This window comes from Zea mays, chromosome 1 (assembly GCF_902167145.1).
Source record: "Zea mays cultivar B73 chromosome 1, Zm-B73-REFERENCE-NAM-5.0, whole genome shotgun sequence".
Classification (NCBI taxonomy): domain Eukaryota; kingdom Viridiplantae; phylum Streptophyta; class Magnoliopsida; order Poales; family Poaceae; genus Zea; species Zea mays.
The window spans coordinates 8,751,874-8,765,447 of NC_050096.1; the positions used below are offsets into that span (position 1 = coordinate 8,751,874).

The 13,574-nt window shown below is 48.9% G+C and overlaps 1 pseudogene; it reads right to left on the bottom strand.

Annotated features, from left to right (window-relative positions):
• Window positions 1-321: 321 nt before the first annotated feature.
• Window positions 322-13,574, bottom strand: part of LOC103644416 (noroxomaritidine synthase-like) — a 37,818-nt pseudogene continuing 24,565 nt past the window's right edge.

Sequence of the window (13,574 nt, forward strand, 5' to 3'; positions counted from 1 at the left end):
TGCTACAGTGAGGTAGGTGCATGTTCTGATAGGTGCATATTATTTCTGGTAAATGTTTTGCTAGTTGTTTTGCTTGCTGAATGGCTAACTGAATCAGCAGCTAGCTATTTTCCTTTCTATTATTTCTGGTTCTCAACCGCCGATTGTTTGTTTTCTTTGGTTTTTAGTCTATTACAGAGGTGATGCTGCTCGGCTGTTCTATATATTCTGAACATCGCTAAAATATTTAGCTACAGCGATGCTCAGATATATCCTTTTCTAACTGCTGAAAAAGGTCAGGGATAAATACCTTAACCCACTATTTTAAACACTGGTCAGGAGCTAGCCGCGTGACGCGGGAGCGGGAGCGGGAGGCCGGACAACGTGGTCTCTTCTCCTAATCTTGACAGCAAGTCCATTCTTCATGTGAAGCGTGATGGACAGCTTCGGCTCCACGACGTACGTGGCCCGGCACTGTAACACCCGGATTTTAGGGGTCCAAAACCCGGGCGTAAACATAATCACCAGGTGTGCTGGGACCAAGTCTCACACATATGATGGATCATGGCACAGGATCGAATGTCACATCTTTACTATTTAACAGGAGTTCTATACAAAATAAATAAGTAATTACATTATAAGGAGACAACGGTCCAGCAACCCAAAGTTGACTGGGAGACGACGGCCTAGATCTCTCACGAACTCATCGCAGCATCCTCCAAGCGCTTCATCCTGTGGTACCTGCTCTTGACCTGTGGGGGGGTGTGAGACAGCAAGAGTGAGCTCACATACGTTCATCGCTCAACAAGTTGTGGGGAATAATGTGAATGAACTCGCCAAAGGCGGGAGCTCATGTGAAGTGTAAGGCTTACCAAAGAGGATGGTTAGAGCTGAGCATTGCTTTTAAAGTTGGTCAAAATTTTATTAGCAATTACTAAGTATAAGTAAATACCAACCCAATTAAGTAGTAGAACAAAGTAACAACATCACCTGCGATGCAATACATATGACAAATTGAATTTAGTTCCATAAATTAATCATCAGAGAGTCCTGAGCTGCTCATGACCGTGAGCTCGGCTAGTATACCAGTTTTACACTCTGCAGAGGTGGTACCCTTTACCCACAAGTCATGTTACCCATCTGCCAAGGGATCGCGACTTCCCATACACCTCTACCGAGGAGGCGAGGCAGGATAACACTACGAGGCCTTTACAAAGTTCCACTAGCTTCAGAAAACCCGCTACAGTTTATAGGAAGCTCCAATGCAGGAATCCCTTGCAGGACCGCCATCGCAGCAAAATCCTCCCGAGGGCCTCCCTACACTGACCACTCCCCTACTGCCCTTGCCCCTTTCGGGTAAGGTAGTCCTCCACTAGCTTTCCTAATTAGTCAGCCAAGGGCGTCGCATTAAACCCTTGTGGTGGCACGTGGTTCTCAAGTTAAGCTCTATGTTCCAATTAACATTTTAATGATCTTGTCATGAACATAAATAGAATAACAACATAATTGGAACATAGATATAATGAAATATTAACCCAAAACCATATAAAGCAGTAGCAGAACTACCCAAGTGATTCAGGGGTAAACAAGGTATTTAGGATGAACAAACTAGGGTGACCTATTGGGTCCCATCAAAATTAACCTATGCAGATCATTATGATTAATCAGAACATGAGTAGGTAAAAGAAGTGATCAAGGGCACAACTTGCCTGGGACTTGAGATTCCAGGTACCAACTTGCTCTTCAGGTGGCTCGTAACCTCGCACTAGTCGTAGCAATACAAACAAATATGGTATAGATAAAATTAACATCACACCAAACATAAGAATACACTGCGTAAAAATAATCTACGCGCTGCTACGAGACTAACGCAACTTGAACGGATCAAATCAGAGTTAAAACGGAGAAGATACGAATTTCCTAAGGTTTTATGTATTTGATATAAGATTAGTTATGAAATGAATTTTGTGGTGACATTCATGTCAAAACAGAGGTACTAATTGATAAACAATAATATTACCAAATTATAGGAATTGGAATTAGTTAATTTGGACTCCATATGAATTTTCTATGAATTAATCAAGTTATAGAAATTGTTTTTATGTTAAAAAATTCATTTTCTAATTCAATTTATCTATTTTTCTCATTCACTAGACTGTGCAACAATTTGCAGAGAAGACAGGGGCTAATCTACAAAAATTCCAGAGACTCAGAGCACTATTGCACTGGACGGCGGGTTGATTCCAGTGTTTGTCAGGGTCTCTTTAGCAAATAAGCCAACGAAGGGGTATCCCCAGTTTCTGGCCGCACGATCTAAGATCAAGGGCTGGGATTAGATTGGGTCCCTAACGAACCGGTGCGCAATGTGGGCCGTAGGATCAAAATCCGATGGCCCAGATTCTATGAACCCTGATATAACCAAAACCGCATGATCTGAGATCTACGGCTCCCGCAAACTGGTATGGTCTGCACTAATCCACGTCGTTCATCAAGGGACGGACGGCGCACACATCCTTCCCACGGCACAGAAGCCGTCATCTTCCCCAAGCGCGTGGATACGGCGGCGCCCGACCGCGACGGCGAGACCGTCGTGCTTGTGAATCCAACAAACCCGAGCACCATTCCCCAATTAGCTCATCCCTCGCCAAACCGATGACCTCCCGAATCTAATTCACCAACCAATTGCAGCCGCCATCAAGCACAGGCCCCTGCCCATGGCAGAGCACCAATTTGAAGTGGTGCCAACGCTGCACGCCCAAATTCGTCACCCAGACCCTATTCGAACTACCCTACATGACGCTAGAAGGAAAGGCGAACGAGGTGGTTATGGTCCATACCATGTATCGGAGTCTGGTTGATGATGGCCACGGTGGAGTGCGAGCTCGGCGGAGAATTCTACCTCGGCAAGTAGTTCATCGCGCACCGATCACCCGAACGGCCCAAAATCGACGGCGAAGATCTATGCCTTTCTCCTCCGCGCCCGACTGATACCCCACAGGACCCCAATTTCGACGGTCGCCCGTTCCACGGATTAGCTCCCTTCCCCGGCGTCACGGTAAAGGCGCGCCCACACATTAGCTCGCGAGCGTGGCAGGTGTGGTGAGGAGCTTGCGGTTAGGCAAGAGGAGCAAGGGGGTGCGGCTTAAATACCCTGGAGGCCGAGTCCGGCTAGAAGCGAGAGAATCGCTTGGTTTGTTGAGATTTCCTACCGCCGCGGTCGCTGTTCCGGTTGGGGAAGAAGAAGATCCATCCTGCCAGAGCGGAACCCATCAGTCGGTGAACTAGCAGGCGCGCACGGTCCCGGGCCCACGCGCCAGCAGCAGTAACGAACGAAGCGGTCTTGAGCAGGACAAGCGGGCAGCGACTGGCAGCCGGGCCCCACGCGTAAGAGAGTCCAGGCGCGGTTGCGTTGGGCAGGCGGGAGAGGGAATGTGGAGGTGGGCTGAATGGGATTTAGCCGGCCCAAACAGAGTTTTGGCCTTTTCCTTTTCCTTTTCCATTTTTCTTTTCTCCCCTTTTCAAATTCAATTTGAATTCAAATTTAATTCAAACTTTTTTGTGGATCTTTCTTACAAATTATATTTTTTTAAATTAGGGTATTAACTCTGGATATATTTATTTATATATATTATTTACCTATTCATCTCCTTTATCTTTTCTCTTTTTTTTTCCAAATCCCAAGTTTTAAATAAGGTCAAAACCTTCTTTTCACTATTAATGTGTTTTTATTATGATTATTTTTATAATTAAATGCACAAGCAATTAAACTCCAACATGATGCACCATTCTTTTATTTAGTATATTTATTGTTAGCCAAGGATAATTCCATGATTTGAAATATGCAAATATGAGAATAATAACACAAGTGGTCAATTGAACCCTTTATATTTCTCAATTCTTGGACATTTCACTACTCTTGCAATTTGGGTATTACAGGCACCACCTCGACGGCGAAGTTCCACAGCAGGGCCGCCGCCACGGTCTTCATCTGCACGAACGCAATCTCCTTGCCAAGGCACGTCCGCGGCCCGGCGTTGGAGATGAACTTGTAGGACGGCTCGTAGCGTAGGCCCCCTTCGTCGTTGAACCATCTCTCCGGGCGGAACTCCATGCAGTCCTTGCCCCACACGCCCTCCATCCTGCCCATGCAGTAGTTGGAGATGAGCACACTGTCGCCGGGCATCAACTCCTTCCCGCTCGGCAGCACGTCGGCGTCGACCGCGGTCTTGCGCTCGAACGGAACAGGTGGGTACAGCCTCAGGGACTCGCATAGGGCAGCGTGCAGGTACACCAGGCTGTTGGCTTTACCCATGTTGAAGGTCACTGTTGACACCTTTTTGGAGGCATCAATTACTCAAGAGAACCGGCGGCGATGCTCTCTGGTCAGGTGCGGACGGTCCGCGCGCAGGGCCGGACGGTCCGCGGCCTGGCGCTAGGCGGCGGTGCTCTCTGGTCAGGCGCGGACGGTCCGCGGCACAGGGCCGGACGGTCCGCGACCTTGTGTAGGAGCTCGGGTTCTCTGCCTGACGGCCGGACGGTCCGCGTCCTAGGGCCGGACGGTCCGCGCGTGCGCAGGGGCGGCGGAAGATCGCCGGCGGCGCCTGTATCTCGCTCCCGGGAGGGACCCCGTCGGGGAGGAGAGATCCTAGGAGTTGTCTAGGCTCGGGCAGACCGACCTAGACTCCTCTAATCGACGTAGAGTCGAGGAGAGGCGAAGAATTTGGGGATCGAGAGGCTAAACTAGAACTAGACTAGAACTACTCCTAATTGTACAGGAAATAAATGCGAAATAGAAGTTGTATTGATTCGATTGATGATTACAAATCGGCCGTAGACCTCTCTATTTATAGAGGAGGGGGGCTGGACCCTTTACACAACTGATTCCGAGCTAATCCCGCGAATATAGCTAACAATCGTAGCACAAAATTCGGAATCCTAAACTGCTCTGCGCAAGCGCGGACCGTCCGGCCCATAGGCGCGGACTGTCCGGACCGCGGACCGTCCGGCCTCAGGGCCGGACCGTCCGCCGGCTCAAAAGTGTGCTCAACATATGCCCCCCTGCCTTTTGGTGGAGCTGAGCAAACCAAAAGCAACTAACTCGATGTGATTACATCGGTTCTCTTAGGCATCCTACCACATACTAGGATGGTACTGTTTGAGGAAACGCTCATTCAAAGCCTTAGGCAAGTCCTTGCCTTGTAATGTTTGTAGCAAATAGGCGTTGCCAGACATCACCTGTTTTACTTTATAAGGGCCTTCCCAGCTTGGTGACCATTTCCCGAACTTCCGGTCTTTATTCCTTAGAGGCAGAATGGTCTTTCACACCAGGTCCCCTACTTGAAATGATTTTGCTTTGACCTTCTTGTTGTAGGCCCTGGCTACCATGATTTTGTCCTTTTCTATTGCTCCCAAAGCTATCATCCTTTTGTCAGTCACCTCATCAATATTATCCATCATTGAATCATAATAATCGGTAGCAGTTAGATCATTTTGTCTGGCGAACCTGACAACATTCAAACTTATTTCCACAGGCAACACTGCTTCCTGCCCATAGACAAGCACAAAAGGAGATACTTTAGTAGCCCTATGTTTAGATATTCTATGAGCCCATAAAGCTTCAGACAAAATCTTATGCCAATGTTTAGGATTATCAGATATTTTCTTTTTTATCAAATTAATCAATGTCCTATTGCTAGACTCGGTCTGACCATTGGCGTGAGCATAATATGGAGATGAATTAAGCAGCTTAATTTTGTATAATTCAGCAAATTCACGTACCTCCTTTGACATAAAAGAAGTACCTTGATCTGTAGTTAAGGTCTGGGGAATGCCGAATCTATGAATAATATGCTCAGTTATAAACTCAATTACCTCCTTGTGTGTCATGTTCTTTAGAGCAACGGCTTCAGTCCATTTGGTGAAGTAGTCAGTGGCAACTAACACAAACCGATGCCCCTTTGATGATGAAGGATGAATTTCTCCAATAAAGTCTAATCCCCACCCTCTGAACGGCCAAGGCTTGATGATAGGATGTAATTCGGATGCAGGGACCAACTGTAGGTCGCCGAATTTTTGACACACTTGGCAACCCTTGTAGTACTTGAAACAATCAGCTATCATACTAGGCCAATAAAAACCAGATCTTCGCAACAACCACTTCATCTTTGGAGCTGATTGATGAGTACCACAAATTCCTTCATGTACTTCGGCCATGGCTAATATAGCATCATCTGGGCCCAAGCACTTAAGCAGGATATCATTGACCGTTCGGCGGTAAAGTTCATCACTCATCAAAACATACTTGAAAGATGTTCGCCGAATGTTCTTATCTGTCCTGATATTGGGATTTCGTAAATAATTAAGTATAGGTGTCCTCCAATCACTTGCATCGGCTTCATTGTCAGCCGAATCGATTAAGAGAACTTTTCTGGTAACCCCGGACGGTCCGGCGTCATCACGCGGACGGTCCGCGACCTGGGAATTTGGTTCTACACTGGTTATCAGATTTTCAGTTTTGTGAAATTTCCATCTCTTTATCCGATAACCTGATGCATCTTGTGCCAAATTGTTAGCTTTATAATTCTCAACTCTAGAAATATGCCGAATACTGAATTCGTCAAAAGAATGGATTATGCTCCAACATTTCTCAAGGTAACTATTTAGAGTACCATCAAAACATTGATATTCTTCTAACACTTGTTGGACAACCAGCTGAGAATCACCAAATACCTTCACATGTTTTACTCCCATACCATTTAAAAGTTCTAAGCCGAATAGGAGGGCCTCATATTCAGCTTGATTATTAGTGCAATAAGTTTTCAATCGGCTAGAGAAGTCAAAGGAGACATTACTTGGTGAAACAAGTACAATGCCAATTCCTTGCCCTTCATTGCAAACCGATCCATCAAAATATAAAGTCCAAGGAGTAATAGTGAGGTATGACATGTCTAGCTCATGAATATCATTAACCCGATGTTCTACAATGAAATCCGCTACGACTTGGCCTTTCATAGATTTCAGTGGTTCATAGGCCAAGTCATATTCTATTAGTGCATAAGCCCACTTACCAATTCTACCACTCATAATTGGGTTATGCAACATGTATTTGATCACATCGGCTTGACTAGAAACAGTGCAATGACTAGACAGTAAATAACATCTACATTTGGTGCAGGCATAAAACAAGCATAAGCATAACTTTTCAATAAAAGTGTACCTTGTTTCAGCATCCACCAACCTTCGGCTTAGATATGTCATCACATGCTCCTTCCCCTCAGTTTCTTGTGTCAAAACAGCCCCAATGACCTTATCCTCAGCTGCAATGTATAATCGAAATGGCACTCCTGCTCGTGGTGCTTTTAATACGGGAGCCGAAGATAAGTATTTTTTGATGAGATCAAATGCTTCTTGCTGTTCCGCCCCCCAAGCGAATTCGGCATCATTCTTAAGCCGAAGAATAGGGGTAAAAGCATCAATCTTCCCGGCTAGGTTAGAAATAAACCTTCGTAAATAATTCACCTTGCCGAGGAACCTCTGTACCTCGACCTTAGAGGTCGGAGGCCCCACATTCCGAATAGACTTGATTCGGTCAGGGTCTATCTCTATACCATGTTCATGTATGACAAATTCTAAAAACTTACCAGCCGACACTCCAAAAGCACATTTACGTGGGTTCCTTTTCAAACCATACTGACGCATTTTATCATAGGCTTTGCGCAAATCAGCTATATGAGAACTAAACTCAGCCGATTTGACTACAATATCATCAATGTAAACTTCCACAGTGTTTCCTAACAATTCATGGAAGATCAAATTCATAGCCCTCTGATAAGTGGCACCAGCATTTTTTAGACCAAATGTCATGACAACCCACTCAAATAAACCAATGAAGCCTGGACATATAAAGGTCGTTTTAGACGCATCTTCTTCGGCCATGAAAATCTGATTATATCTGGCATTACTATCAAGGAAGCTAATAATTCTATTTCCTGATGCATTATTGATTAATGTGTCGGCTATGGGCATGGGATATTCGTCTTTAGGAGTTGCTCTATTTAAATTGCGAAAATCAATGCATACTCTAAGTTTACCTGACTCCTTCTTCTCCACCGGCACAATATTGGAGACCCACTCTGCGTATCTGCAAGGTCTGATAAAATCAGCTTCTAGTAGCCGGTGGATTTCGTCCTTGATGCGTGGGAGAAGATCTGGACGAAATGTTCTAGCTCTTTGCTTGAAAGGTCTAAAACCAGACTTGATAGGCAGCCGATGCTCTACGATCTCTCGGCTTAATCCAGGCATCTCAGTGTAATTCCAAGCAAAGCAATCTGAATATTCCTTCAATAGACCGATCATCTCATTTCTAGGATCGGTCTCCAGGGTCTTGTTTACAAAAGTCGGCCTTGGAGTTTTACCATCTCCTATGTCAATCTCCTCCAAAGGATCGGCCGATGTAAACCCCTGTCCTAGTTTATCAAGATCTCGGAATTCCTCTATCATGTTCCTCGCAGAGGAATTAGATGATCTTTGTATGATGGCGGACTTTCCGGTCTCGGGGACCGGATCATCCATAATACTATCCTTTTGATGTGATACATGTTCGGTCTTAAAGTCCGAACCCTTTTGTGAAAGACCAGACCATCCGGCCTTAGAAGCCGAACTGTCCGTGGCTAGAGACTCATGAGTTTTGTGTGTATTCATTATTTAAACTTTATTTAGGATTTAGCCGATTCTCCATCGGCTCTAGCATTACAGGAATGAAACCTTTCTTATCTATACTTATGAATTGATAATCAGAAAAATCTACTCCTGTGAGACATGTAGCAGTCTCATAAGTCCAGAGTACAGGGGCATTGGCCACAGCGATGCAGGCCGATACATCAGCATGTACTTGTTCTATGTCATCGCCTACCCATTGTATTAGCATTTGATGTAATGTAGAAGGTATACATTGATTGGCGTGAATCCAATCTCTGCCTAGAATTAAACTGTAATTTCCTTCTACATCAGCGACGAAGAATGCAGCAGCAAGGGTCTTAGTCCCGATGGTTAATTCAACAGACGTGACTCCCCTGGCTTTGATCGAACTATCAGTTCCAACACCGCTGAGGGTCATGTTGGTCTTGACAAGTTCGTCATCTTGTTTACCTAATTTTCTGTATAATGAATAAGGCATTAGATTTACAGTCGCCCCTCCGTCTACCAACATCTTAGCAATCGGTATCCCATCAATGTGACCGCGCACGAAGAGCGGCTTTAAATGATTTACCGATTCCTTTGGTTTAGTAAAGGTGGCTTCTTTAGGACCAAAATCAAACTGGGCAACAACAGGTTCATCGTCGCCGATGATAGTACAATCGGCAGAAAATGTAATAATATTTACATCCATACCTGGGCGTTCTGGAGAAGCCTCGTAGTCGACCAGGTCTTCTCCCAGCAAGTCGTCCTCTTCCATTGATGTTGTCGTGTCGTTGGAGGCCTCCTGGTGAACGGCGGACGGTCCGCACGCGGGGGTCGGACGGTCCGCACCTGGTGCAGGTTGTCCAGAGGCTTCCTGGTGAACGGCGGACGGTCCGTGCGCGGGGGCCGGACGGTCCGCGCCTGGTGCAGGTTGACTTTCTATTTCTGTGGCCGTTTGTTTTTTCTCAACGGCCTTCAGTCTCCATTTCTTTTGCGGTGGCGAGTATAGTGGATGTGTGTCATTAAATGTCTTTTCCGCCTCCTTCTCCTGGCTCTCCTTTGCTCTTAGGCGCTGTAATTTTCTCTTTTGGGATCGTGTCAATCCCGCTGGGCACCATCGAGGCATGGAGTATTTTGGATCGGCTGTTTTGATGGTAGCCGTATCCTTTTCGGTTGTGTTGGCCGATTCGCCGAAAATCATCGGCCTTTTATTGTCTCCCTGTATGACAACATCTGCGGTGCCTATTTTGATGATGTCCTTTTTTGTTGTTCTTTGAGTTGCTACAGGCATATGTTGTGGGGGGTAGATATCCCCCGGGTCCACTAAAAGAGTAAAAGACCTCACGAAAAGCCCAAGGGCCCAATAAATCGTAAGGTCATTCTTTCGTGGGCCTGGGGAGAAACAATCAGCAGAGCAGAGCGAAATGAGGCCGGATTGGTGCAAACCCGGACGGCCCACAACGTCGAGCGAGTAAACCGCAACAGAGATTCGACTTTCCCACGCTGAAGCCCCCATGCAGCGGAGCCATGCGAGGATAAGTCGGCAAGGGTTACGTAGGGATAAACTCAAGAGGTTTACTATCTTTTAGCTACTTGTTGTTATCATATCCACGTGTGTTGCCCCACGGTCGAATATATAAGGCCTGGGGCGCACCCCTTCAGATCGATCGACCCTATTTACTTAGCCACCCACGTTAACTCTCGGTATTCTCAATCCAGAGAGCTCTCTTGTAACCACGTTCACCAAGCATACTCACCAGGACGTAGGGTGTTACGCATCTCTAAGCGGCCCGAACCTGTAAACCTTGTCCACTGTCCCTCGTGCGAACGGCATGAACCATTTTGCTACAGTCGTCGACACCGTCCTACTCCTAAAAACACCTTGAGGGGCAACCCCGGGTGTGCGGTCGGACCCAAAACACCGACAGCTGGCGCGCCAGGTAGGGGGTGTGTCGACGATCCGAGCTAGCTCAATGGCCGTCACCTTCCACAGCAAGATCACCCTTCGCCCCGGATCCGTATTCTGCTTCGGAACAATCTCGTCTGTAGCGGATGAAGAGGGAACTCTACACCGTATCGCGGATCCGCCGGAAAAGAAGTCTCCTCCAACGAACTCCGAAAATGCCGAAGAAGTGCAACCTCCAGCTTTCCGGAAAAAGATCGTCTCCGGAAAGTCAGGGGCTGAAGGCTCGCTGACTCGGAGAACTCCACTGTCTACTTCTCCGACAACAGAATGGGCACAAATCGCGAGGAAGAAGGAGATTAGGGAGAAGCAAGTTGTTCTTTCCGTTCCTCCGGCCTCAAAGGAGAACGGAAAGAAGGTCGCCACGACAGCAGCGCCATTCTACCCCGACGTCCTCTTCATCGGGAGAGTGGAGTCACCTACCGTCTCCGACGACGAGCCGACTGCACCCGGAGAAGAACCGCCTCAACGAGAATCCCGTCGACGGAGGAACCGGCGCAGGAACGTTCGACGACATCACGCGGCCGAAGAACGGGATCCGGAGCAACCTGTCTCGCGAGACGAGGTCTCGGAGATAGGGGAAACTCCGGAGGAACGTGTCTTCAGAGAGCGAAGGAACTCCCGACGACGTGATCGCCGCAGGGCTCAGGAACAAGCCGAGCAAGATGCAAGACAACGCCGGGAGAATCCATTCTACGGGCGCAACTTGAATCCTGACTTCGCCCGAGCTATGAACACGCCGAGCAAAGTCGGAGGAGTACTAGCTCGGATAGCTGATGGACTTCCTCGGACTCCCGACGCTGAGGGCTATCGACGCTTGTTCACCCAAGCAGCCAACCATCTTCTACCGCTTGCTCATCCGCCGAACGATCTACGACACGCCATCAACAGTCGTCGGGACGTGCGAAGCTCCATCAATGCTTCACGCGAACGACGGCATGAGAACGAGATTCGCCGTCGGGAGGAGTACGACAGGGATCATGGCATCCCGACTCAGAGCCAGGCCACCAGGACTGAGTCGGCAACAGCCTCAACTGGCGGTACCACCCGGGGACGGTCGAGGAACCACAATCACAACTCCCCTCCCTGGGACAGACATCGTCCCCGACGACAGGAGGACACATGCGGAGTGTCCGCTCTTACTCCGCGCCTTAGGGCCATCCAATGGCCTCCTAACTTCAAGGTATCCAATGTCGACAAATATGAACCTAAGCAGGATCCAGGGGGTTGGCTAGCCGTCTACACCACCGCTACTCGAGCTGCCGGGGCATCCGAAGACGTGATGACCGCGTATTTACCCATCGTCCTTGGGCAAGACGCGCTGCAGTGGCTGCGACATCTACCCCGACACTGCATCGACGACTGGGGAGACTTCAGTCGATGCTTCACCGCCAACTTTCAGTCCCTCTCCGACAAGCCGGCGCAACCGTGGGACCTCAAATCCATCAAGCGCCGGGGGGATGAGACTCTCCGGTCGTACCTCAAAAGGTTCCAGACCATGAGAAATCGAATCCCCGAGGTCACGGAGGCGACCGTGATCGAGGACTTCTACAGAGGATCCAACGACTCGGCTTTCGTCCGAGCTATACTACAGAAGGCGCCGACTGCCTCCGAGGAGCTGTTCCGGGAAGCCGACCTCTACATCACCGCCGACGAGCGAGCTCAGGACCTCATCGGAGGAGCAAAGCCTGCACCGGCAGCACCACGACGCGACGCGAACCAACCACCCGACAAACGTTGGGAGAAAAGGCCTCGCGAAGAAGTACACGCCGCCGGACCACCTGCCTCTCGCGCCCGAGGAGGACCTCGCGGAGGTGAACGCACGCTGGACGACATCCTCGACGCCCAATGCCCATACCACAAGGACATGCGCCACACTCTTCGCAACTGCCGGGACTTCAAGCACTCCGTCGGGCATGGCCGACCCTTCCAACCTATACCTCCTCCTCCGCCGAGGGGAGGACCGGATGAACCACGACAACCCCGTCAACCCCAAGAGGAAGGAGGAGGAGCTTTCCCGCGCGTGGACAGGGAGGTCAACGTCATCTTCGGCGGACATGGGTCGCAGGAGAACAAGAGACAACAAAAGCTCAATGACCGACAGATACTGGTGGCAACCACCAGCCCTCCCGCCCCATACCGGTGGTCAGAACACCCGATCACTTTCACTCGGGAGGATCAATGGCTCAACTTCGACCATTCAGGCAAATACCCGCTCCTCGTCGATCCGATGATCCGAGAGAGCCGGGTAAAGAAGGTGCTAGTGGACGGGGGGAGCAGCATCAACGTCACCTTCCCCCGAACACTCCAAGGCTTGGGGGCTCACCTCAAAGAGCTCCACAAGTCGGACACTCCTTTCTTCGGCATCGTGTCGACGGAAGGGGAATACCCGCTGGGCCACATTTACATGCCCGTCACCTTCAGAACTCCGGAGAACTACAGAACCGAGTTCCTGAGGTTTGAAGTGGCGAACTTCGACTGCGGGTACAACGCCATCATCGGGAGGCCGGGATTGGCTAAATTCATGGCCATTCCGCATTACACATACATGATACTGAAGATGCCAGGACCGCGAGGAACCATAACTGTGTGCGCCGACTTCCAAGGCGCCGCAGAGTGTTTCCGAGTGGCCATCCAAGCAGCCCTCACCACCAAGCCGTCGACGGTTCCTTCTACACTGGCGAACTCTAAGCCTGAGGAGGACCTCGCGGTACCGGCGAACGAAGCTCAGGCCGCGACCTCTATGCGACCGACTGAAGAAACTAAGAGGATCAACCTGGGGTTCGCTTATGAACGCAAGACTGCCATCATCAGCTCCAGCTTGGACGACAAATAGGAAAGCGTGCTCGTCCAGTTTCTGCAAGATAACCGGGATGTATTCGCATGGCAACCTGCGGATATGCCGAGAGTCCCAAGAGAACTGGCCGAGCACAAATTGAAGGTCTATCCTCAG